The sequence below is a fragment of the Sorex araneus genome, chromosome X (genome assembly GCF_027595985.1).
Source record: "Sorex araneus isolate mSorAra2 chromosome X, mSorAra2.pri, whole genome shotgun sequence".
In the NCBI taxonomy this organism is placed as follows: Eukaryota; Metazoa; Chordata; class Mammalia; order Eulipotyphla; family Soricidae; genus Sorex; species Sorex araneus.
The window spans coordinates 120,664,214-120,691,849 of record NC_073313.1 but is presented as its reverse complement, the minus strand read 5'-3'; the positions used below and the strand labels follow the sequence as shown (position 1 = coordinate 120,691,849).

Below are 27,636 nucleotides of genomic sequence, written 5' to 3'. Positions count from 1 at the left end.
GTATGTTGTGTTTCTGGATATCTGTATATACATACATCTGTGTGTCTGTGAATATATTTTGTGTCTCTGTGTGCGCATGTGTGTCTGTGAGTGACTGCGCATGTCTGTATGTGACTGTATATGTCTATGTGTGTGCATGTGTGTTCTATTTGTATATCTGGGTATCTGTGTATGTCTGTGTGAGCATGTGCTTGTGTCTGCGTATGTGTGCATTGGCATGTATTTGTGTCTGTATATGTCTGTGTATATATGTGTGAGCAGATGTGTCAGTGTACATGTCAGTCTCTGTATGTGTATGGGTGTTTGTGTGCTTGTGTGTGACTTCGTATTTTAATGTGGGTGTGCATGTGTGTGTCTATGAGGTGTGCATATATTTCTATATGTCTGTGTGTGTCTGTGTGTATGCTTGTATGTCTCTCTGGTGATATATTTGTATATGTCTTATATGTGTGTACGTGTGTCTATGTCTATGCATTTCTGTGTATATTTGAATGCGTGTGTGCAAATGTGTCTTTACATACTTCTATATGTGCATAGATGTATCTCTTATACGTCTCTGTGTATGTGTGTGTTTCTATGCATGTGCGTTTGTATATATGCCTCTGTGGGGGGGGATGTGTGTGTATGTCTGTGCCTATGTATGATCATGTGTGTCTGTGTATGTTGTGTGTCTGAGGATCTCTGTGTCTGTGTGTGTGCTAACATGTCTGTATGTAACTGTGTCTGTGTCTATGTGTATATCCGAGTGTGTCTACCTTATGTCTATTCGTGTCTGCTCATATGTTGTATGCCTGTGTATACATTTGTGTGTCTATATGTGATTGTGTCTGCACATCTTATGTACATATTATGTGTCTCTTAGTGTCTATGTATATGTCTGATTGTCGCTGTGTGTCTCTGTATGTCAGTGTGTCTGTATATATGTCTGTGTGTATATATGTCTTTGTGTCTGTGTATATGTATATAGGCCTGTTTGTATGTCTTTGTGTTGCACTGGGTGTGTCCTGTGTATGTCTATTTATGTATCTCTGTGTGTATTTGTGTGTATATGTGTTGTCTGTGTGTGCATGTGTGAGCCTGTCTATGCAACTGTATGTCTTCATGTGCACAGGTAGATCTGAGTATATATCTATCTGTGAATGTATCTGTCTATATCTGCCTGAGTTTGTGTAAATGTCTGTCCGTGCATCTTTCTGTGTACATGTCTGAGTGTCTCTGTGCATAATTTTGTCTGTGTTTCGATGTATATATCTGTGTATCTGTGTATCTTTCTGTGTGCACATGTGTATATATCGTGTGTGTCTCTGTGATAGGGGTTTGTGCACGTTGTCTGTGTATGCAGTCCATGTCTGTATGTATGTATGTATATGTCCTTTAGTGTCTGTGTGTGCATGTGGGTGACTATGTATGTCTCTGTGTCTCTAAATGTGTATCTCTTTGTATGTTTGCTGTGTCTGTATGTCGTGTGTTCCGGCTATGTGTCTCTGTCTATATGCATGTATACATGTCTATCATGAATGCATGTCTGAGCGTATGTATGTCTATGTATTCATGTGTTTAGTGCATGTGTATGTCTCTGTGTCTCTGTGTATGTGCGCATGCATTGGGTGTCTGTGTATATGTCTGTGTGTGTCTGCCTATATGTCTATGTTTGTGTATGTCTAGGTGTGTGCTTGTGTGTGTGTGCATGTCTCTGTGTGTATCCATATACCTGTGTCTGTGTATATTTCTGTGTGTTTCTCTGTGCTTGTGTGTGAACTGTGTCTCTGTATTTCTGTGTGGGCCTCTGTGCGTATATGTCTGTTTGTCTTTGTGTGCCTTTGTATATGTCTGTGTGTTTCTGTGTGTCTGTCTCCTTTTTGTATATGTCTGTGTTTGTGTCTGTCTATATGTTTTCATATCTGTGTATATATCTGTGTGTCTATTCATGCATCTGTGTGTCTATGCAAATATCTCTGTGTGTCTCTGTGTCTGTGTATGACTTTGTGCTTGTGTCTGTGTATATGTCTGAGTATATCTCTATGTGCATTTGGGTGTGTGTCTCTGTGCATAAGTGTGCGCATGCAAGTTTTCATCAATTTGTGCCCCTATGTTTGTATGTCTGTGTATGTGTGCTTTTGTTTAAATGTCTATATGTATCAGTATGTTTGTGCGTGCATGTGTTAATGCCTGTTTGTGGCTATGTATATGTCTCTAAGTGAATGCATCTGTCTCTGAGTTTATATATATATATATGTTTGTGTCTCTGTATCTGTGTATATGAATGTGTATGCATGCATGTGTGTCTGTGTATATGTCTATGTGACTGTGTATACTTGTGTCTGTGTATACGTCTTTGTGTATGTATCTTTGTGCATGTGTGTCTTTATGTCTGTGTCTCTATGTATGTCTGTCATGTATGCATCAGTGTCAGTGTATGTCTGTTTGATCTTGTAGTACATTGTCTGTAAATACCTCTGTGTGTATGTCTGTGTGAGCATTTGTGTGTCTACCTGTAAGTCTGTATGTTTCTGTGTCTCTATGTACATTTCCGTGTGTCTTTTTTGCTTGTGCACATGTGTACATGTGTATATGTTAATATGTTTATGCGTTTATACAAATGTGTTTATATGTCTGTGTGCCTTACTCTTTGTTTATATGTGTGTCTCTGTGTGTGCATGTGTCTCTGGGTACATATCTCTGTGCGCCTCTGTATATGGCTCTGTGTATGTCTCTGAGTGTTTCTGTGTATCAACATGTATGTCTGTGTGTGTGTTTGCATGTGGGTGTGTATCTGTATATTTGGGTGTGTCTCTGTGTATATGTCTGCCTCTCTTTGTGTTCAGATTTGTGCATGTGTTGGTATGTGATTATGTATCTTGGTGTATATGTGTGGGCTAGAGTAATAGACCAGCGGTAGGGCATTCGCCTTTCATGAGGCCGACCCGTGTTCGATTCCTCTGCCCCTCTCGGAGAGCCCGGAAATCTACCGAGAATATCGCACCTGCACGGCAGAGCCTGGCAAGCTACCCGTGGCGTATCTGATATGCCAAAAACAGTAACAATAAGTCCTACAATGAGAGATGTTACTGGTGCCCGTTCAAACAAATCGATGAGCAATGGGATGACAGTGACCGTGACAATGTGTATACGTGTATGTCAATGTGTGTATGTTTGTGTATTTTTGTGTGTCTGTTTCTCAGTGTGTAAATATTTGCTGTCTCGTGTACACATGTCTGTATATGGCTGTGTGTATATGTGTCTCTGTACTACTTTTTGTGTATGTATGTTTGTATAAATGTGTCTGTGTACATATATGTCTATGTGTGCATGTTTGTGTGTGTTCATTTGTGTCAGTGTACACATGTGTCTCTGAATGTCTGTGTGTGCATTTGTGTATCTTTGAATATATGTATCTGTGTTTCTTTGTATGTGTGTATAAGTCTGTGTGTGGTATATGTCGGCTATCTATTTGTAAATGTGCATTTGTGTTTACACTTGTGTATTGTCTCCAGATGTCTGTTGTACATGTATTTGTATTTTGTATCTGTGTATATGTCTGTGTTGAGTATGCATATGTCTGTTTATTTGTGTTCATGTGTGTGTCTTGTATATACCTGTGTGTCTCTGAGTGTCCGTGTATATATCTGAGTATGTCTGTGTTCGCATGTGTCTCTGCATATGTGAAAATCTATATGTATGTATATTTCTGTTGTGTCTGTGTGACCATGTTTGCATGTCTCTGCTTCTGTGTATACATGTTTATCTATGTTTGAGTATATGTGTCTCTGTGTATGTCTCTGTGTATATTGCTGTGTGTATGTGTATGTCTATGTGTAAGCATATATGTATGTCTGTGTATCTCTGTGTATATGTCTGTGTGTGTTCATGTGTCTACCTGTGCATGCTGTATATGTCTGTGTCATTGTCTGTGCATATGTGTCTATCTATGTATGTCTAGCCATGCATGTCAGTATATAGTTATTTCATTGTGTGTACATATGTAACTGTGTGTCACTGCATATGTCTGTGACTGTATGTCTGTGTGAGTGCATGTGTGTGTTCCATTTGTATCTGAGTATCTGAGTGTGTATGTCTATGTGAGCATGTACTTGTGTCTGTATATGTGTCTGTGTGCATGAGCACATGTTTGTATATTTCTCAGTATGTATGAGTAGATGTGTGTCTGTATGTATGTGTGTGTACATTGAATTGTGTACTTGTGTCTAACTTTGTGTTTGTGTGTATGCATGTGTGTGTCTATGCATATGTGTATATATATTTCTATGTGTTCCATATATGTCTGTGTGTGCATGTGTTTGTACCTGTGTTTCTGTGGATATGTCTGAGTTTGGGCTAGAGCGATAGAATTGTGGGTAGCGCATTTGCCTTGCACGCAGCTGACCCTGGTTCAATTCCTCTGCCCTCTCAAAGAGTCCGGCAAGCTACCAAGAGAATCCCGCTTGCACGGCAGAGACTGGCAAACTACCCGTGGCATATTCAATATGCTAAAAATAGTAGCAAAAAGTCTGACCATGGAAACGTTACTGGTGCCTGCTCGAGCAAATCGATGAGCAACGGATGACAGTGATGACAGTGATGTCTGTGTTTGTATTAGTGTGCGTGTGTCTGTGTCTCTGTATTTCCGTGTGTCCATCTCTTGAGGAAAAAAGAGATGTTTCTACCTACCTCTTGAGTCAAGGCAGGAGGAGAGATTCCTTCAGGGGACCCAAAAGGCCCGGGCTCCGTGACAAGGAAACAGCTGCCTCTTTTCTCAACACTCCAGCATGAGTGAGCCTGCAGTCACGGGAGAATGCATGGAGACACTGGCGCACAGACCCCACTGTGAGGAAGGGACACAGCACACAGCTTATAGAGCAGCTCAGAAGACACAGTCAAGTGTATAGCTCGGACCAGGGCCGAGCCGCAGGACAGTGGGGATGGTGTCTCTCTGTTCCACGTGCAACAGACCCAGGTTCGATCCCCGACAACCCCCAGGCTCCCTGCCTCTCCCAGAGTGACTCCTGAGCAGAGCCAACAGTAAGCCCTGACCACTACCATATGTGCACAAAAAAACCCTGAAATATTAATAATATTAAAATGTGCAAATTATTCTTTAAAATCAATGTGCAAGATTGTAAAATGGAGCCTAAATTCAGACTAGTCTCTCTTATTTATATGTCTGTGTGTAAGTGTGTATACACCTCGGTATGTGTTTTTGTATGTCTCTGTGTACATGTGTGCCTGTGAGTCTTTGTGTGTGCATGTGTGTCTGTGTATATGTCTATGTAAGTGCATGTGTTTGTATCTCTGTATGTGTTGATGTATGTGTGCATCAAGAACCCATGTGTATATATCTATTACCTGTATATCCGTGTTGTTACTCTGTTGTAACGGGTGTATGTCTGTGTGTCTGTGTGTCTGTGTCTTCACATATGACTGTGTGTGTATTTGTGTGTGCATTGGGGGTTTGTGTGTATATATTTGCATGTCTGTGTGTTTCTATGTCTATCTGTGTATATATCTGTGTGTGCTTGTGTGTTTGCACATGTGTGTCTATGTATATGCCCGTATATGTTAGTGTCATTGTGGTTGTTAGTCTATGTATATGTGTAGTGTCTGTAAGTATGTCTGCGTTTTGGGAGTCTATGTGACTATCAGTGTATGTGTCTGTATACATGTGTGTCTGTGTATTTAGTCACTGTATATGTCTGTGTCTGCACATGTGTCTGTAAACATGTACGTGACTGTATATGTCTTGTGTGTGTGCATGTTGTGATTGTGGTAAAAGTTCATGTTGTGACTGTGTTACATATGAATGTGTGTGTATATGTCTGTGTCAGCCTGTATTTTTTGTGTGATTATGTGTATGTCTTGGTATAGGCCTGTATAGAAATGTTTGCATTAGGTGTATTTATGAATGTTGTATGTCTAGGCCTGTGTGTGTCTGTGTATATCTGTGTTCTTGTGTGTGTGCACATGTGTGTGTCTATGTATAGCCTGTGTCTCCATGTATGTATCACTGTGTCCGTCAATGTCAAGAGTGTGTGTCAGTGGTGTGCACATGTGTCTGTGTACACATCTGTGTGTGCAAACATTTCTGTGCACATACGTGCAGCTGTTTATATATCTGTGTGTCTATGTATATGTCTCTGTGTGTGTCCATGTTGTGATTCTGTGTATAAGTCCGTGTTGTGACTGTGTTGTAGGAGAGTGTGTCTGTGTATATGTCTGTGAGTATGTGCAAATCTTTGGGAATGAATATGTATGTCCTGGTATATGTCTGTGTGTATCTGTGTGTGCACTGGATGTGTCTGTTTATATATATTTGTGTGTGTGTGTTTGTCTATATGTCAGTGTTTCAGTGTAAATGTACATGTGGGTCTGTATATATGTCTGTGTCAAAGTATCTATGTATATATGTGATTTTGCATCTTTGGATATATCTGTGTGAATTTGTGTCATTGTGTTCTGTGAGCATATACATATCTGTATAGTATGCATGTATATGTATATGTGTTTATCTGTGAGCATGTGTACATCTCTGTAATGTCTGTATATGTGTACCTCTGCATGTGTCTGTGTGTCTGAGTGCAAGTACGTGTTTATCTTTGTATATGCCTGTGTATCTGTATGTTCATAGGGTGCATCTGTGTGTATATATATATTTGTGCATCATTCTATATGTCTGTCTCTATGTATATCTCTGTCATTGTCTCTGTGTGTTTATGTATGTGCATGCCTTTGTTTCTATATGTGTATCTGTATATATCTTTGTGTTTGTACTGTTTCTGCATGAGTTTGTACTATGTATGTGTTGTATGTTTGTGTATCTGTATATGTCTGTGTAAATATGTCTATGCACATAGGTCTGTGTCTATGAATATGTCTATAAGTGTCTGTGAAATTATGTATGTGTCTTGGTATATATCTTTGCGTATATCTGTGTGCACTGGGTGTGTCTTTGTATATATGTTGTATGTCTATTTGTGTTTGTCTATATATCTGTGTCTGTGTATATATGTGTATATGTCATCTGTGCCATGTATGCACATGTGTGTCCTCTCTGTCTGTGTATATGTCTGTCTATGTGTGTCCATATGTGTGTGTCTTTGTGTCTGTGTATGTCTGGTGTGTCTGTGTGTCTCTGTGTATGCATGTGTGTGTCTATGTATATGCCTGTGTGTGCATATGTCGCTGCACATGTGTATCTGTTTATATGTATCTGAGTCTCTGTGTGTGATTATGTGTCTTTGTATATGCATGTGTGTACCTGCATATTCACTGGGTGTCTGAGTATATTTGTGTGTCTATGTGTGTCCATGTCTTTGTATGTCTGTGTATATGTATACGTCTGTGTCGCTATATCTGCACACATATATAAATATATATGTTTCTACTGTGTATATGTGTCTTTGTGTGCCTTTGTGTCTTTCAGAGTGAGTGCATGTGTGTATGGATGTCTCTGTCTGTGTATATGGCTATTTTTGTCTGTGTGTGTGCATGTTGTGAGTCCATGCAAAAATCTGTTTTAATGTGTGTCTATATCAGTCTGTTTATCTGTGTGTGATTATGTGTGTTTCTTGGCGTATGTCTGTGTGTACCTCAGTGTCCATGTGTCGGTGCATATGTGTACGTCTGTGTTCATGTCTGTTTGTACTCATGTTGTGAGTCTGTGTATAAGACCATGTTGTGATTGTGTTGCATGTGAGTGTGCGTCTATGTATGTCTGTGTGATACTATGTGTGTATATCTGTCAATGCATCATGATGTGTGTATTGGTATTATGGTTACGTATCTGTATACAATGGGTGTGCCTGTGTGTATATATTAGTGTGTCTATATATGTGTCTGTATGTCTCTGTATATTTTGTGTATATATCTGTGCATATCCATGTCATTGTCTTTGAACCTATGTATATATGTGTGTCTGTCTATGTATATGTGTCCATCTTTGTCTTTGTATCGGTGTTAATGTGCACATGTGTTTCTATGCATCTGTGTGTGCACATATGTTGGTATATACATATGTTGGTGTGCATGTGTATGTGGCAGTCCATGTCTGTGTGTGACTGTGTATATATCTGTGTCTGTGAGCACGCATGCTGTGAGTCTGTGCACAAATCCGTGTTGTAACTGTGTGCCATGGGAGTATGTGTATGTATCTGTGTCCTTGTCTTTGTGTCTCTGTGTTGGTGTGTGCGAGTGTGATTCTGTGCATGTCTGTGTGTGCATGCGTGTGTCTGTATATGTCTGTGTGTGCACATGTGTTGGTGCGCATGTGTATGTGGCTATGTCTCTGTGTGTCTGTGTATATGTTTTTGAGTTTGTGTGTGTTCATGTTGTGAGTCTGTGCATAAGTCCATGCTGTGACTGTGTGGCATGAGAGTGTGTCTGTGTATATGTCTGTCTGAGTCTCCGTGTGTATCTGTGTGTGATTATGTCTCTTAGTATGCCTGTTTTTCTTTGTGTGCATTAGGTATGTCTGTGAATATGTTTTGTGTGCCTATATGGACTTGTCTATGTGTGGTTCTGTGTATATGTCATTGTGTCTGGGAGTCAATGTGGATATGTATGTCTTTTGTCTGTGTGTATGTCCATGTGTGTCTTTATGTGAATCGGTCTCCGTGAGTCAGTTTGTACTCATGTGTCTGTATATGTGTCCATATGTGCAATTCTGTTTTTCTGTGTATATAACTGTGTATGCATATGTGTCTGTACATGTGTCTGTGTATATGTCTATTTGTGTCTGTACGCATGTTGAGAGTATATATCTCTACATATGTGTATGCGGATGTGTCTGTGCCAGTGAATATTTCTGTGTATGTCTTCCTGTGTCTATGTGTCTGTGTCAGTGTGTGTGCATGTACGTCTGTGTGTTTCTGTGTGTGCATGTGTTTCTGTGAATACACCTGTGTGCATACACATCTGTCTGTGTGTGTGTGTCTGTGTATAAGTCTGTGCATCTGTGTATGTCTGATTGTGCCTGTGTGTGGCTCTGTGTCTGTGTATATCTGTGTGTTTGTATATGTATGTATGTACATGTGTGTGTCAGTGTGTGTGCGCATGTGGATGTGTGTTTGTGGATATCTGTGTTTCTCTCTGTTACTGTGACTGTATATATATATATGTGTGTGTACGTGTGAGAGCATGTATGTTTATCTATATATATGTATGTTTGGTGTGTCTGTATGTGCATGTGTATTGATCTGTATGTGCCATCTATGTATGTCTGTGTATATGTCTGTGTGCATTTCTGTACATCTATCCATATATCTCTGTGTCTATGTGCAGAGTTGCATCTGTGTATTTATGTATGCCTGTGTATGTCTCTATGGGTATCTCTGTGTCTGTGTGGCAATATGTCTGTGTGCCTATGTCTGCATGTGTGTTTATATCTGGGTATATTTCTGTGTTTGTGTATCTATCTATATGTATCTGTTGTGGGTCTCTGTGAGTGCATATGTATTTGTGTCTGTGTATAGTTCTTTCTCTGTATCTATTTGTGTTTTTATGTCTTTGTATCCTGTCTGTGTGCATGTATGGTGTTTATGTATGTCTGTGTATGTGTGTGTTTATGTTTGTGTGTGTGCATTTATGTGTCTGTGTGTGCATGTGTTTTTCTGTGCAAATGTGTGTATATCTGTGTGTTCATGTGTCCGTTTATGTGTCTCTGCGTGTGTATATGTGCTTCTATACATCTGTGTCTTTATGTGCATGTTTCATAGTGCATATGTCTCTGTGTGCATAGTGTCACTGTATATGTCTGTGTGTGTGCATGTGTTTGTGTGTGTTTGTGTGCAAGTGTGTGTATCTGTGTGTTTATGTCTTGTGTATGTATATATCTGTGTGTCTGTGCGTATGCTATGTCTGTGCTTTCTGTCTGTGTATCTGTGTATGCATGTTTTTGTTTCTGTGTATATGTCTCTGTATGTGTCTGTGTGGTTTCTGTGTTCTGTCTATGTCTTGATGTATGTCTGTGGCTATGTGTGTGGGAAGAGGGTGGCAACTCTGTACAATCTCTACAGAAGAGTCCCCAGAGCGGGGCAGAGAGGTGGGTGTGGTCAGTGTGCTCCAGTCAGAGCTGCAAATGGACGGAGGGTGGGGACACTGTCCCCCAGCTTACTAGCAGCACAGACACTGTGCCAAGGCTGGGTTCCACCACACACGTGTGTTCCAGGGCCGCTGTGGTGGTCCTTTGGACGATGACGGTGTGACCTTCTTCTCTGCTGCTCAGGAAACACCAGCGCCTGCATGCAAAGGGCAAGGCCTCAGGGGCTGCACCCCTTCCACCCTGTATGGGACACAGTGAGTCTGTGTATATGTCTGTACTTTGTCTTTGTGTGTGCATCTGAGTATGTGTTTGAGTATGTCTCTGTGTGTACAGTGTGTATGTTTATGTCTCTGTGCGAGTATCTGTGTGTCTGTGTGTACATGTGTGCGTATGCATGTTTGTGAGTGTTCAAGCAGTGTCTTTGTATGTCTGTCTATGTATATGTGTGTGTCTGCGTGATCATGTCTATGTATATATCTGCATGTCTGTGTGTCTCTGTATGTCTATGTCTCTGTGCATATGTGTTATTTTGTGACTATGTCTGTTAATATGTAAATATGTCTGTTATTTTGTATGTGTCTAGCTATATGTCTGTGCATGTGTGTGTTGTCTATGCGGGCAGTTTCCGTCTCTGTATGAATGTATATCTGTGTATAAATGTCTGTGTGTATGTGCATGTGTCTGTGTGTCCAGGTAAATATCTGTGTCTTTGTGTTCATTCGTGTATAACTCTACATCTTCATGAGTGTGTCTGTGTTTTTATGGTTAGCTGTGTCAGTGAATGTCTGTGTGTGTCTGTGTATATTTGTGTGTCAGAGTCTGTGTGTATGTGTCTAATGTTTGCACATGTGTGTGCATGAAGGTGTGCTGTGTATATGTTTGTATGTAAATGTGTGTCTGTGTATATGTTTGTGTCTGTATATATCTATGTCTTGTATTTACACTATGCATGTCTGCATATATATCTGTGTGCCTCTGTATATGTGCATGTGTGTCTGAGTCTGTGTATTTGTTGTATATGAATGTCTATATCTGTAAATGTATGTTTCTATGTTTACATTTGTGTGCCTGTGCATGTGGGTGTTTGTGCATGTTTTGTGTGTCTGTGTATATGTGTGTATCCGTGGATAAGTCTGTGTGTTTGTGTGTGCATTTGTGTGCCTGTGTATAAGTCTGTGTGAATATCTGTGTCTGTATATTTCTATGTGTACATTTATGTTTCTGTGAATTTTTCTGTGTGTCTCTGTGTATTCCGATCTCTGTGTACATGTGTTAAGTCTGTGTACATGCCAGTGTGTCTACATGTGTCCGTGTGCATGTCTCTGTACATCCTTGTATTTGTGTGTGTGCAAGTGGGAATGTGCATATGTCTGCCTCTTTGTGTGCATGTGTTTGTGTACATCTGTGTCTATAAGTCTATGTCTGTGTGTGCTCGCAAGTGTGTCTTTGTGAGCATGTATGTATCTGTGCCAATGTCTTTGTTGTGTGTATCTGTATATGTCTGTGTCTCATTCTCTCATACTGTGTTGTGTGAGTGCATGTGCACACCTGTGTATATGTCACTGGGTTTCTGTGTGTATATATCTGTGTGTACATGTGTGTGTCTCTGTATACATTTGTGTGTCTTCATGTGGGTGTGGATGGTTCTGTGTGTATGTCTCTAGGTGCCTCTGTGTGTATATGTGCATTTCTGCATACAGGCGTGTGGTGTGTATCTGTGTATGTCTGTGTGAGTCTGTGTCTGCATGTGGGTATATGGGAGTCTCTGCATATGTGTGTGCCTGTCTATATGTCCATGTGTATATCTGTATCCGTCTATATGTCTGCGTATATCTCTGTGTATGCAGGTGTGTGTGTGTATCCATGTGGGTTTCTGTGTATAAGTCTATGTCTGTATGTGTGTGTTTGCTGTATGTCTGTGTATGTGTCTGAGTCTATACCTGTATCTGTGTGCATATGTGTCTGTGTATAAGTGTGAGCCTGTATGTCTGTGTGGGTGCATGTTTGTGTATCTGTGAATATGTCCATGTGTCCGTGTATATGCATTTGTGTGTGTCGATTTATATGTCTGTGTATTTGTGTGGATGTATATATATATATATATCTGTGAGTGCATCTGTTGTTTACATATGTCTGTGCGCATATGTGTAGCTGAGAATATGTCGTGTGTATCTGTGTATGCTTGTGTATGTCTGTAAATGTGTCTGTGTGTATGCATGTGTTTGTTGGTGTATACTGGTGTTTCCGTATACATGTCTGTGTGTCTGTGCGCATGTGCGTCTGTGTGTATGTCTCTGTGTGTCCGTACATCTGTGCATGCATGTGGGTCAGACTGTGTTTGTGTTTTTTGTGTATCTCTCTGTGTCCATGCGGTTGTATGTGAGTACAAGTCTGAGTGTGCCTGTGTGTCTCTATTCATGCTATGTGTGTCTATGTATATGTGTGTGTAATATGTGCATCTGTGTATATGTACATGACTGTGATTTTCTGTGTGTATGCGTATGTGTATATCCGTGTTTATGTTTGTGTGTGCACATATCTTTGTGTCTATATTTCTGGGTGTTTCTCTGTGTGTCTGTGCATATGTGTGTGTCTGTGTCTCTGTGTGGGCATGTGTGTGTATATATGTCTGTCTATACATATGTCTATATGTGGAAGTGGTTGTATGTTTGTGGATATGTCTATGTCCATGTGTGGAGGTGTGTTCCTATGTGTATCTCGGTATGTATGTCTATATGATCATGAGTCTGTATGTTTTTCTGTGTTTCTTTGTGTAGCTGTGTGTCTGTGTATATCTGTGTCTATATGTATGCATGTTTGCAAAACTATCTGTGTAATGCGTGCATATATATGTTTATGTGCATCTATCTGTGTCTATGTATATGTTTGCATTTATCTGTGTGTACATGTATGAGACTATATGTCAGTGCGTATGCTTATGTGTGCATGTGTGTCTGTTGTGTGTATTTTTCTGTCTATATATTTATGCATTTGTTTGTGTGTTTGTGTGTCTATGTGTGTGCATGTTTCTATGTCTGTGTGCATGTTTTATGTGTCTATATATGTGTCTGATTCTGTGTGTACACGTGTGTATCTGTGTATATGTTTGTGCTAGTGTTTTGTGTGCACTGGGTGCATGTCATTGTATCTGCATATATGTCTGTGTCACTGTGTACATCTATGTCTTTGCATGTGTCTGTGTGTGCATGTGTATGTCTGTGTATATGTCTACGCATATCTGTGAATATATGTACGTGTCTGTATCTTTGTGTATATTTTTATATGTCTAGGTGTATATATGTGTATCTGCCTACAGGTGTTTCTTTCTATGTGTATCTGTGCATGTGTGTTTGTCCATAAGTTTGTGTCTCTGCGTGCATGTGTGTTGGTGTATATGCATAGAAGCATGTCTTTATATATATATGTATCTCTGTATATGTTTTGGTATGCGTGAACTTGTGTGTCTGTCCTTGTTTGGGTATGTATCTCTGTGTATGTACATGTGTCTGTGTGTATACGTCTACTTAAGTGTGTACATGTATATGTCTGTTGTCTGTGTATGGATGCATATATCTGTGTCTGTCTGTGTATGTCTGAAATTCTGTGTGTCTATGTGACTGTATCAGTGTATCAATGTATATATGTGTGTCTTTGTCTTATGTGTGAGCAAACTCGTGTTTCTGTGTTTGTTGTTTCTGTGTGTGCATGTGGGTGTGTGTCTACATACATGTCTGTATGCATGTGTGTGTATGTCTGTGAGTGTTTATGTCTGTGGATATATGTACATATGTCTGTGTGTTTCTGTGTATGTCTGGATGTGTCTGTGTGGATATCTGTGCACATTTTCTGTCTCTATATGTGTGTCAGTGCATGTGCTTTTGTGTGTGTCTGTGTTCACATGTGTCGATGTATACATTTGTATGTATATTATGTATATATACATATATATACACACGTATGTATATATGTCTCAGTCTGGATGGATGGACAGACAGGCAGACAGACAGACAGATGGACAGAAAGGCAGGCAGACAGACAGGCAAAGACTATACTGTCTATATGTATGTATGTCTATGTTTTGTGTGTATGCATATGTCTGTGTGTCTATGTATATATGTGTTTCTGTTTCTGTGTATATGCATGTATGTGTGATTGTGTATCTGTCTATGTATATATCTGTATGTCTGTTTGTGCACATGTATGTAAGTCTGTGTATGCTTGTTGTGTCTCTTTCTGTGCATGTGGGTGTCTGTGTATATGTCAGTGTGTGTCTCTGTACACTGGGTGTGCTTCTCTGTACATGTCTGTAGGTATCTGTGTGCCTTTCTGTGTATATGTTTAGGTCTTGAGTGTGTATGTATCTGTGTTTCTCTCTATGTGTTTATATGTATGTGAGTGCATGTGTGCTCATTGTGTGTTTTTGTCATATGTCTGTTTGACGATGTGTTCGCATGTGTTGTGGCTGTGTATGTCTGTGTCTGTCCCTGTGTTTCTGTCTATAGATCTCAGTGTGTGTCTGTATGTCTGTATATGGTTCTGTGTCAGTTTGTGTCTCTGTGTGTCTGTGTTTAATATGTATGTCTTTATGTCTGTGTGTGCATGTGTATGTATATCTGTGTTTGTATGATTGTGTCCATGTGTCTGTGTATATATCTGTATGTCTGTGTTTATTGTTTACACGTGAGTCTGGCTATATATCTCTATTGTGATTGTATGCATGGTGTCTGTGTGGCTGTCAATATTTATATATAAATCTGTGTATGTGTCTTCATGTGTCTCTGCCTGTTGGTTCCTCCGTGTGTGTGTCAGTTTTTGACTGTGTATATGTCAATGTTGTTTGTGTTTATATATGTATATATGCAGTGTTGTTTGCATGGTAATGTGTGTCTCTGTATACGCCTGTGTGTTTCTGTGTATGCATGACTATGTATATGCCTATTTGTTTCTGTGTATCTGTGTGTTCGTGTGTGTATACCCGTGTGTATTTATACGTGTCTGAGGATGTATGTCTTGGGTGTGTCTGTGTATATCTGTCTGTGATTATATCTGTATGTCTATGTCTATGTCTGTGAGTTTCTGCTTGTGTATGCTGTGTGTGCATATCTTTGTGTCTGTGTATATGTATGTGCACAATTGTATGTATGTCTGTGTATCGGCGAGTCATTGTGTGTAGATGTCTGTGTCTCTGTGTGTACATGTGTGTTTGCATGCATCTGTGTCTCTGTATGTATCTGTGTGTCTGTGATTTGTATGCATGTATCTATTTTCTTTAAATGTTTCTGTGTGTCTGTGTGTTTTTATGTGTTCGTGTGAATCTGTGTATACGTCTATGAATAGGTATGTCAGTGTGTGTACATGTGCATGTGTGTGTATGTGTCTCTCTATGTGTGACAGTGTAGGTGTATGTATGTGTGTACATGTCTGTGAATGAACACTTCTTTTGTCTATATGTCTCGATGTTTTGTGTGTATATGCTGGTCTGTATCTGAATGTGCATGTGGGTATATGTCTACATAGGTGTCTGTGTTGTGTGTATGTGTATATCTATGTGTCTACTTACATATCTGTGTGTCTCTATGTGTCTGTGTATAAGTCTGTGTGTGTCTCCGTACCTGTGAATGTGTCCTGTGTACATGTCTATTTGTACAATGTGTGTTTCTGTATATGTCTTTGTGTTTGTGTGAGCATTGGGTGTGTGTCTGTGTGCATGTCTGTGTTTCTGAGTGTATGTCTTGTGTGTGCATGTCCTATCTGTATGTCTGTGGTGAATGTGTGTGCACATGAGAGTGTTTTTGTGTACACGAATGGGTGTGTATCTTTGTATGCATTTGTATATGTATATGTCTGTGTGCCTGTATGTGTCTGAGTCTATTTGACTATGTATATGTCCGTCATTGTGTCGAAGTTTATCTGTGTATCTAAGTACAAGTCTGTGTGTCTGTGTGTTTCTATGTGTACGGTCCTGTGTTTGGGTATGTTTGTATGTTCCTTTGTGTATGTCAATACGTGCAGGTTCGTTTGTGTGCCAATGTGTGTGTTTCTATGTATATGCCAAAGTGTGTCTGTGTGTGTGCTAGTACGTATGTCTGGGTCTGTGTCTATGTCTGGACTCTATGCATCTATGAAATTGTGTCTGTGTGTTTACAAATATCTGTGTGCGTATGTTTGTGTAATAGTGTATAAGTCTGTGTGCAGGTGTGTGCATGTATGTATCTCTGAATATGTGTCTTTCTTTGGATATATCTGTTTGTGTATCTGTATATATTTCATCTGTTTGTGAGCATGTATGTGACCAAGTATGTCTGTGTGTCTGTGTATATATATATATATATATATCTGTGTCCATATATATCTGTTTATGTATCTGTATGTATTTCATCTGTTTGTAAGCATGTATATAACTGAGTATGTCTGTGTGAGTTTCTGTGTTTGTATATATCTGTGTGTCTGTAGATGTCTGTGTGTATAGATTTGTTGGTGTACTGAGATATATCTCCGTATGTGTATCTTTGTGCAGAGACCTCTCTGTACAGGTCTCTGTGTGTGCACATGTTTATCTTGTATGTGTGCGTGTCCCTGTGTGTCCATGTGAGTGTCTGTGTATATGTCTGTGTGTTTGTGTGTTTCTGCATCTCTTTCCTGTGTGCATGTGTCTGTGTATGTCTCTTTGTGTCTGTGTATCTGTATGTGTCTTTGTATTTGTATGGTGTGTCTGTGCATATGTGTGAAACTGTGATTGTGTGTGTGTACCTGTGTGCTGTATTTGTGTCTGTATATATTTCTCTGTGCAGCTCTTGCGTGTATGTCTGTCTGCGTATGCATGTTTATGTCTGTGAATAAATGTATCTCTATGCATTGAGTGGGTGTCTGAGTATACAAATGTGTGTATCTCTGTGTGTCTGTGTGTATGTATATGTATATTAGGTGTGCATGTGCATCTGTATATTTCTAGTGTGTCTGTGTGTGCATGTGTATTGGTATGTCTGTGAAAATCTGTGTTTATAACTGTGCATGTGAGCGCATTTTTCTGTGTATATGCATGTATATGTGTCTATGTATAAGTCTGTGTGCACCTGTGTCTCTGTATATATCTCCCTTGTGTCTGTTTCAGTATGTCTGTATGTGCATGTGCCTGTGTATATCTATGTTTGTCTGCATATGTCTGTGTATTTATATATTTCTGTATTCAAATGTATGTGCATATATGTGCCTGTGTATATATGTAAGTGTGCACATGTATGTGTCTGTGTGTATATGTACATGTGTCTCTGTGATCACGTGTCTTTCTATAGATACATCTGCATGGTATAGGACTCTTGTGTGTATACATGTATTTTTGTGTATCTGTGTGTATGTGGGTATGTGTCTGTATGTATATATTTTTGTGTATCTGTCTTTGTATATGTGCTTCTCTGCCTCTGTGTTTGCATGTGTGCATGTCCATATTTGCCTATGTCTGTGCCTCTGGGTGTGCATTTTTTGTCTCTGTATCTGTCTATGTGTGAATGAGATGCATGTCTATGTCTGTGTATGTCTATGCTGTCTGTGTGTGTGCATGTGTCTGTGCATATATCTGTCTCTCTGCATGAATGTGTACGTGCTTCTATATCCATGTAACTATCTCTGTTTATATATATCTGTGTGAGCCTGAGTCTAATTTATATCTCTTTGTGTCGTGCTCTGTGCGTATGTGTTTCTTTGATTGCATTTTTCTGAGAGTCTGGGTATATGCCTATGTGTGCTCATGTGTGTTTGTATGTGAGTCTCTGTGTGTGTCTGTGCATATATATGTGATTATCTCTGTGCATGTAGTCTGTATCCTTCTGTACATTTTTGTGTCTGTGAATGTCTCTATGTATCTGTCTGCATGTGTTTTTGTATATATTTGTGTGTTTCTGTGTATGTGTCTGTATACATGTCTGTGTCTGTATATGTCCTTTTCTGTCTCTGTTTATGTATATGTCTCTGTGTGTCTGTGTATATGTCTGTGTCTGTGTCTATATATATGTGTGTGTGTATGTTTCTGTGTGTCCATGTACATGTCTGTGTGTGCATACGTGAGTCTTTTCATATGTCTGTGCTATGAGTGTATTAGTGAATGTGTGTTTGTGTATATATGTCTATGTGAGTCTCTGTATATGTCTATGTGTATGTGTCTGTGTATATGTCTCACTGAGTTTGTGTATATTACGGTGTCTGTTCACACGTGTGTGTTGGAGTATATGTCTGTGTGTTCCTGATTCTGTGTGTATATATCTGTTCTGTGTGTGCACGTGTGTGATTTTATATACGCCTCTGTCTCTGTGTTTCTATGTGTCTGTGTTGGATATCATTGGTTTGTCCTTTCTCCCCTTGCCACTAGGAGCTTAGGTTTATCAGTCACACCCATCAAAGTGTTCCCGAGTCACTCCCATTCCTTTGTTTATCTGTAACCATTTCTACCAGTTTATCTGCTCTTCCCTTAATCAAACTCTGTTAATTGGTAAGGTCAGAACTTCCTAGGACACTGAATACTATAACATTGCCTTTCTCTCCTCTTTATGCCTTTTGAATAATTTACTTTAAAGCTATGTCTTTTTTGTATAGACACAAGAAGACAATATTATGTTTTTGTAACTTGGGACTTAATTGGCCTCGAATATTATTCCCTCCCGGGCATCTGCTTTCTCCACTTAAGCCTCAGTTGCCCTCAGTTCCTAGCACCCCAAAGTAGGGTCCCCGACGTGGGACGGGAAGGATCCAGGGCAAGCGGTGAGTTATGTGCTACCCTGGCATCAAGATGGGCCTGGCCAAAGTGCCTAATTCTTAACTATAAGTTAAGAGCTTGATCATAGACAAATGCTGTCTTGATCCAATAGTAATTATGAGACTGGGACCCTGCCAGGGATAGGAAAGACTGATCTGGCCTGAGCACTGTAGTCTGAGATTGAGATGGCCCCAGGAGAGCAATTCTATAAGCTTTAATGCATCTCTTATTGTGTCCATACAAAATAATTAATATTATGAATTCTTATATGTTTGCTAGCTGAGGAGAAGAGAAACACATTCATGGGACTCCGCCCTTGGGTGGATCCTCCTGCTAAAAGAGAATTAAGTCCTAGGAGAAGCATCCCCTGAGGGAAAAGAACCTTACCCTATTGCTGACCACACCTATGTGTATGCCCCAACCCCCTCATGCTGGGGAGATTTAACTAGGCTGTAAGAGTGGGTTGGGGGGCCAGATCCACAGATCGAGAGAGAGACCGAGAGCCAGGAGAGAACCAGAGAGAGAGAGAATGAAGTAGGATGGGGGAGGAAGAAGCAGGAGGAGAATCAGAGGAGAATGGAGATGGAAATGAAATAAATCGATTGAGCAACCAGTTTGGCCTCCGTCCCTTCCCTTGCCCGCGCTTTTCTTTTTATTTTTGTGTTTTTCACAGTCTGTGTGCGCATCTGTGTATCTGTGTATATATATGTGTATGTGTGTCTGTGTATGTCGTTGTGTCTGTGTTTGCATTTTTGGTATGTCTATGTATATATCTGTGTTGTTAAGTCTGTGTGTGCACTTGTGTGTATATCTCTATTCATATGAGTGTGCCTATGTGTGCATCTGTATTTCTTTGGCTCCACAAGTGTTGCATATATGTCTGTGTATGTATATATGTTCTCTGTGTGTGTGTCTGTGTGTGCACGTGTATATGTGTGTGCATCTGTATGCTGGCATCTGCATGTGTATCTGTATATGTCTGTATGTTTCATGTGCCTGTGTTGTGTGCCTGTCTATGTCTGTGTGTCTGTGTATATGTCTACATATTCTGTGTCTGTGCATATGCTTGTGTCTATCTGAGCATATATATATGTCTATATCTGTATTTGCAAATCGGCGTGCATGTCTGTGTGCCTGTGTGCATGAATGTGTGTGCGCATGTCTATGTGTGTGTCTGCATGTGGGAGTGGTTGTGTGTATATGGCTGTGTCTGCACGTTTGTGAGTTTGTGCATATGTTTCTACTTATGACTGTGTTTATATATGTCTTTGTCTCTGTCTCGGTATATGTCTGTGTTGTATCTATGTGTGTGCACGTGGGTCATGGCTGTGTCTATGTCTGTGAGTTCTGTGTGTACATGTATGTCTGTGTGTGCATGTTTTTCTGTGTATATGTATGTGTATCTCTGTATGTGTCAGGTGTGTGCCTGTGTGTATGTCTAATCATCCCTCTGTGTGTCTGTGTATATGTCTGTGGGTGCGTGTATGTGTCTATGTATGTCTGGGTATCTCTGGATATGTGACAAGTGTGTGCATGCGTGTGAATTGTATCTGTGTATATGTGTGTATCACATATATGTATCCATGTTTCTATAAATGAGTGTGTCTCTGTGCACATTTCATATCTGTGTGTACATGTGCATTTCTGTGTATATGTCTCTGTGTGTCTGTGTGTGCAGGTTTGTTTCTGTGTATATATCTGTGTGTATGTCTATCTCTGTATATGTCACTGTTTCTCTGTGTGTCTACATCTGTGTGTGTCTGCTGATACATGCATGTACCTGTGTATGTCAGTGTGTATCACTTTGTATGTGTGTGTCTGTGTGTACATGTCTATGTTGTATCTATATGTCTTTGTGCGTATAGCTATATATCTGTGTTCATTTATCTTTGAGCATGTTGTGCCTGTGTGGATGTGTGCACATGTATACAAGTGTCTGTGGTTTTGCATTTGTATGTGTATGCATGTGTATATCTATGTGTGTCTGTGTATTTGTATATATGTCCATGTGCATTTTTCTGTGTGTCTATATGTATATGTCTGTGTCTATATCAGTCTCTATGTCTTTATGCCTGTACATGTATGTGTCTGTGTATACTTGATTGTGTCTGTGTTTCTACATATATATCTCTGTGCATCTGTATAAGTATGTCGGCATAAGTGTCTGTGTCTATGTGTGTTTGCATGTGTGTATATATCTAAGTGATTATGTGTATGCACATCTGTGCATCTGTGGATGTCTGTATGTCCATCTGAAAGTGTCTTGAGTGTACTATTTATGTCTGTGTGTCATGTATTTGGGCGCATGTGTGTGTATGTCTGTTTTTCAACGTACATGTCTGTGAGTGCATGTGCACATGCATCTGTGTATGTCTGAGTACTGTGTGTGATTGTATATGTCTTTGTGTTCATATATCTGTGTGTACATGTCTGAATATTTCTGTGTATATGTCTGTTGCATATGTCTGTGCGCATGTGTGTTTGTGTATATGTCTGTGTAAGTCTGTGCATATTGATCTGTGTCTGTGTGTGGATATGCATACCTTAGTATATTTCTGTGTGTATCTGTGTGTACTGGGTGTGCCTGTGTACATGTATTTGTGTGCCTTGTCTGTCTTTGTATATGCCTGTGTGTATCTGCGTGTGTGTCTCTGCATCTGTGTCAGCATCTATATATCTGCATGTCTGTGTATATGTATGTACATCTCTGGGTATGTGTCTGTATGGCTGTGTGTATGCATGTGTATTTGCATATGTCTTTATGTGCATCTGTGTCTGTGTATATAGCTGTGGCCCTGTGTCTGTGCACATGTGTGTCTTTATAGGCATATGTGTGTATCTATGTATCTATATATCTGTGTGAGTCTTTGTGTGTCTGTGTGGCTCTGTGTTTCAGTGCCTACGCATGTGTCTGTTTGTATGTGTGTTTGTGTCTGTGTGTCTATGTGTATGTGGCTGTCTGTGAAATAGTTTTGTAGGGGCTGGAGCGATAGCACAGCGGGTAGGGCGTTTGCCTTGCACGCGGCCGACCCTGGTTCGAATCCCAGCATCCCATATCCCTGAGCACCGCCAGGAGTAATTCCTGAGTGCACAGCCAGGAGGAACCCCTGTGCATCGCCAGGTGCGACCCAAACAGCTAAAAAATAAAAAAAAAAAATTTTAAAAAGGTTTGTATGTTTCTGTGTGTCTGTCTATATGTACGTTTTATGTGCCAATTATGTCTGTGTTCATGTGTGTGCAGATGTGTTTATGTATGTTTCTTTATGCATGTATGTGTCTGTATATGTCTGTGTGTATCTGTAAGTATGTCTGAGTAACTGTGTGCGCATGTGTATCTGTATGCCTGTGTATATGTCTGTGAGTCAGTGTCTATCTGTATATATGCCTATGTGTTTGCATGTGTATGTATCTGTGTGTGTCTGTGTATATGTCTGTGCATATGTCTATGTATGCAGAGTATTTATATATTTCTGTCTGTATAATCTGTTGTGTGTACACGTGTTTGTGTATACATCTGTGAGCATATATGTGCATTTCTGTGCACGTGTTTGTTTCTATATGTCTTTGTGAACATGTGGGTGCATCTGCGTATGTCTCTGTGTGACTGTGTAAGCATATGTGAGTCGATTAATGGGTTGTGTCTACAGATCTGTGTGTGCGTATGTGTGTGTATGTGCACGTTGGTGTGCATCTATTTGTGTGTCTGTGTATGCATGTCTGTGTCTATCTACATATATGTGTGTCTGTGTGCATATTTATGTCTGTGTATTCATTTCTATGTGTGTCTGAGGATGTGTCTGAATAAATATATATAGACGTTTCTTTCTGTATATTCTGCATGAGATGTATCTGCACGTCTGTGTTTGTCTGTGTGCATTGTTGTGTGTGTCCCTCTGTGTGTATACCTGTGTTTCTCTGTGTCTGTGTTTGGGTATACGTCCATTGTGTGTACATTTCTGTCTGTGTGTACACTTGACATGTGTGTCTGTATATGTCTTGTGTTTATGTGTGTACTGGGTGTGTCTTGGTATGTCTGTGTGTCCTTGTGTGCACATGTGTGTGGTCTGCATATAAGTCTGTGTACGTGTGTATGTGTTTCTCTGTGTGTATATCACTATGTGTCTGTGTGTGTCTATGTGTGTGACTGTATGTCTGTGTACATGTCTGTCTGTGAATCTGTGAGTCCATATGAATATATGTCTGTATATTTGTCTGTGTTTGTGTATCTCAGTTTATATGTGTGTATCTCTGTGTACATCTGTGTCTCTATATCTGTGTGTCTGTACATGCATTTGTATGTTTATCTATATGATCATGAGTATCTATGTAAATGTGTATTTTTCTGTGTCTGTGTATATGCCTATGAGTGTCTTTTTGTGCGCATGTGTGTGGTGTCTGTGTATATGACTGTGTATGTGTGTCTTTTCCACATGTGCCTCTGTATGTCTCTGTATCTTTTTTTTTATATGACTGTGTGTCCGTTTGTGTGTCCGTGTGTGTCTGGGTATATGTTTGCATGTATCTGTGTGTGCATATGGGCATGTGCCTGTGTATTTGTCTGTTTGTGTCCGTGTATATGTGTTTGTGTCAGTCAATGTGTTTATGTGGCTGTGCGCATGTGTCTATGTATATTTCCGTATCTGTTCGCATGTAAATATGTGCACCTTTGTGTTTCTTTAAGTGTGTACATATGTCTTTGAGCACATGTCTTTTAACTGTGTATGCATATATGTGTCATTATATGTATGCATATGTCTGTTCTATGTCTTATGTTTTGTCTTATGATTATGTCTCTCTATGTATATCTGTGTGTCGCTATGTGTCTGTGTATGTCTCTGTGTGTGCACATGTGTTTCAGTGTGCGTATGTCTTGTGTACATCTGAGTATATGTCTATGTGTGTCAGTGTATATCTCAGTCTACATGTCTATGTCTCTGTATGTGTGCATGTGTGTCTGTGTGCGCGTCTATTTGATTGTGTCTGTGATTTTACGTATATCTCTATCTCTGTATATGTCTGTTTGCATAAGTGAGTGTCTGTGTCTATGTGTATGTATATATCTGAGTGTATATGTCTGCACACATGTGTCTGTGAATGTGTAGATGTGCATCTGTGTGCATCTGAATACGCTGTTTATGTCTGTGTTACATCTGGGGGCATGTGTGTATGTATCTGTGTATATGTCTGTGCATTTCTTAGTGTGCAAGTGTGAGTTGCTATGTGCACGTGTGAGTTGCTATGTACACATGTGTGTGAGTCTGTATATGTGTTGCATATGAATAGATGTCTATGTATAAGTCTGTGAGTTTTTGCATATGTTTATGTCTTGCGTATATGTGTTTCCTGTCTACACTGGGTGTGTCTGTGTCATTGTGTGTGTATGTCTGTTTGTCTCTCTGTCATGTGTATGGGTCTGTGCATAAGTCTCTGTGTTTACCTGGGTATATGTATGTGTGTGCGTTGTGTTTCTGTGTGATGATTTCTGTGTGGGAACATGTCTACATGTCTATATAGATGTCTGTGTTATAGTGTATATGTCTGAATGTGTGCATGTGTACCTATGTATGTCTGGATGTCAATGTATGTTTCTGTGTCTCTGTGTTTCTGTGTCTCTATGTACATTTCTGTGTATGTGTTCACTTGCTTGTGCACATATGTGTATGTCTGTGTGTGCATGTGGGTGTGTATGTATATACACTGTATACAGACTGTGTCTGTGTGTCTGTGTATATGTTTGTGTGTTCATGTGCTTGTGCAAATATGTGTGCATATGTCTGTGTTCTTTGTGTGGTTATGTGTATATGTGTTTGAGTATATATGTTTGTATGTTTGTGAGTGTGTGTCTATGCATATATGTGTTGTTTGTGTATATGTCTGTGTCTCTGTGCATGTCTCTGTGTGTGCATGTTTGTATCTGTGTGCATATATCTATGACTGTGTATATGTGTATATGAGTTACTGTGTGTACAAATCTGTTGTCTGTATGTGCATGTGTGTCTGTGTATAAGTCTGAGTGTCTGTGTATATGTCTGTGTCTGTGTCCACAGTTTTGTGTGTTTTTGTGCCTGTGTCAGTGTATGTGTATATCTGTATATATGTTCATGTCTGTATATGCATGTGTCTCTACATGTTTCTGTGTGTCTACATGTGTATCTGTGTTTGTGTATGCCTATGAATATATCTGTGTCTGTGTTTATGTCTGTTTCTCTGTGTGTGTGCACATGTTGTGAGTCTGTGTTTAAAAGTCCCTGTTGTGACTTGGTGCATGTGTGTATAAGTTACGTATATGTCTGAGTCTTTGTGTTATTTCTGTGCATAAGTGTCTTCACACATACCTGTGTGTATCTCTGTGTGCACTGGGTGTGTCTGTATAAATTTATTGAATGTCTGTGTGTCTGTCTACGTGTCTGTGTATGTCTGTGTGGGCTTGTGTATATATGTGTGTCTGCATACAATTCTGTGAATGTCTGTGTCTAGTGTATATATGTATGTGTCTTTGTGTCTGTGTCTCTTTGTCAGTATGTGCACATTTGTGTGTCTTCAAATGTCTGTGTATATCTGTGTGTGCACATGTGTGTGACAGTATATATGTCTATGTATATGTCTGTGCCTGTGTGCACGCATGTTGTCTTGTGTAAAACCATGTTGTGTGTTGCATGTGGGTGTGTCTGTGTATAGGTCTATGTGAGTCTTTTGTGTCCATTGTCTGTCAGAGTGTGCATGTGTGTCTCTTTGCATGTCTATGTATACACATGTGTGGCTCTATATTTCTTTATGTGTCTATGAATATGTCTGTGTATGTGCATGTTGTGAGTCTGTATAAGTCAGTGTTGTGTATTATTGCATCTGGGTGCTTGCCTTTGTATATGTCTATGTGAGTCTGTGTGTGTGTATCTCTGTCTCTGTGTGTTTGTTTGTGTCTTGGTATTTGCCTCTGTTTTTTTGTGTGTGCCCTGGATGTGTCTAAATATATTTGTCTATGTGTCAGTGTCTTGTGTCTGTGTGTCAATGTATATATGTTTGTCTTTGTGTCTGTGCATATATCTGTGTCTTTGTATATATGTTACTGTGTATCAGTGTGTGCACATGTATATATCTGTCTATGTGTGCACACGTGTCTGGTGTCTGCATGTGCACATGTGTCTGTGTGCATGTCTGTATCTATATGTGTCTCTGTCTACATGTGTTCATATTGTGTGTCTATATGTAAGTCCATGTTGTTACTGTGTTGCATTGGGTGTGCGTCTGTGCATATGTTTGAGTCTCTGTGTGTCTTCACATATGACTATGCGTGCATCTGTGTGCATTGGGGTTTTCTCTGTGTATATATTTGCATGTCTGTGTGTGTCTCTATATATCTGTATATGTCTCTATATATCTGTGCATATGTCTGTGTGTTTCTATGTATGTTGGTGTGTGCATGTGCATGCGCATGTGTCTTTGCATATCTGTATGTGCATGTGTGTGTTTGTATATGTCTGTGTTCACGTATTTGTGAGCACATGTCTGAACATTTCTGTGTCTATGTATATGTCACTGTTGCATGTCTGTGTATTTATATCTGTGTATATGTGTGAGTCTGTACGTGTTTATCTGTGTCTGAGTGTAGATGTTTCTCTGTACGTCTCTGTATGTGTATCTGTGTGTCCACTGGATATGTCTGTGTATATATGTGTGCCTTATTCGTCTGTGTATATGTCTGTATATGTGTCTTCATGTCTGTGTGTATGTATGTGTATCTCTGTGTATGTGTCTGTTTTGCTGTATGTGTATTTGTATGTCTTTACGTGCACATGCGTGTCTGTATATAGCTGTGTATGTCTGTGTTTGTTTCTGTATATATCTACGTGAGCATGCATCTGCATGTCTGAGTGTGCATATATACTGTCTGTACATATGGTATGTGTGTCTGTATATGTCTTGTGTTTGTATGTGCACTGAGTGTGTATCTTGGTATATATCTGTGTCTTTGTGTGCACGTGTGTGGTGTCTGTATATACGTCTGTGTGTTATGTGCAAGTATATGTCTATCTGTATGTCACTGTGTCTTGTTGTCTATGGATGCGTGAATGTGTATGTCTATGTATATGTCTATGTGAATATCTGTGTGCATGTGCATGTGTGTCTGTATACTTGTCTGTGTTTGTGTATGTCGGTGTATGTGCTTATTTCTGTGTGCATCTGTGTCTAGATGCCTATGTGCTTTTGCATATGTATTTGTTGTTTATTTATATGATCATGTGTATCTATGTATATATGTGCATCTTTCTGCATATCTGTGTATATGGCTGTGTGTCTGTGTAGATCTGTATATCTTTTGCATGATTGTCTGTATATATGTCTCTCCATGTCTTTTTTTTAAATGTCTGTGTGTGTTCATGTGTTTCTCTGTGCATATTTTTGCATATCTCTATGTGTGTATACGGGTGTGTGTCTCTGTATTTGTCAGTATTTGTGTCTGTCTATAAGTCTGTGTATATGTTAGTGTGTTCATATGTTTGTGTGCATAAGAGTCTATGTCTGTGTGTGTGCATGTGTGTCTGGGTATCCATGTATGTCTCTATGTGTGTATATGTCTGTTTGCATGTGTGATCTGTGTGCGTGCTTTGGTGTCTGAGTATGCATATGTGTTTCTGTGTATGTCTGTGTATATCTGGGTGCACGTGTATATCTCTGTGCCTATATATTTTTATGTTCCTCTGTGTCTGTGATTGTGTGTCTATGTGTATATTTATGTGTCTGTGCCTACTGCATTCTGTGTGTGCACATTTTTGGCTGTTTGTGTATGTGTGTATTATGTCTGTGTGTGCATGTGGGTATCTGTTTATGTAAATGTCTGTGTGAATCTATGTGTGTT

General features: G+C 39.7%; 1 long non-coding RNA gene across 1 annotated transcript in view; it reads right to left on the bottom strand.

The window, feature by feature from the left end:
• LOC129400116 (uncharacterized) overlaps positions 1-27,636 on the bottom strand; it is a 50,231-nt gene that overhangs the window by 8,207 nt on the left and 14,388 nt on the right. The window contains exon 3 of the long non-coding RNA XR_008627439.1: positions 4,669-4,822. This is a non-coding gene — a long non-coding RNA (uncharacterized LOC129400116). The remainder of the gene's footprint in view (positions 1-4,668; positions 4,823-27,636) is intronic.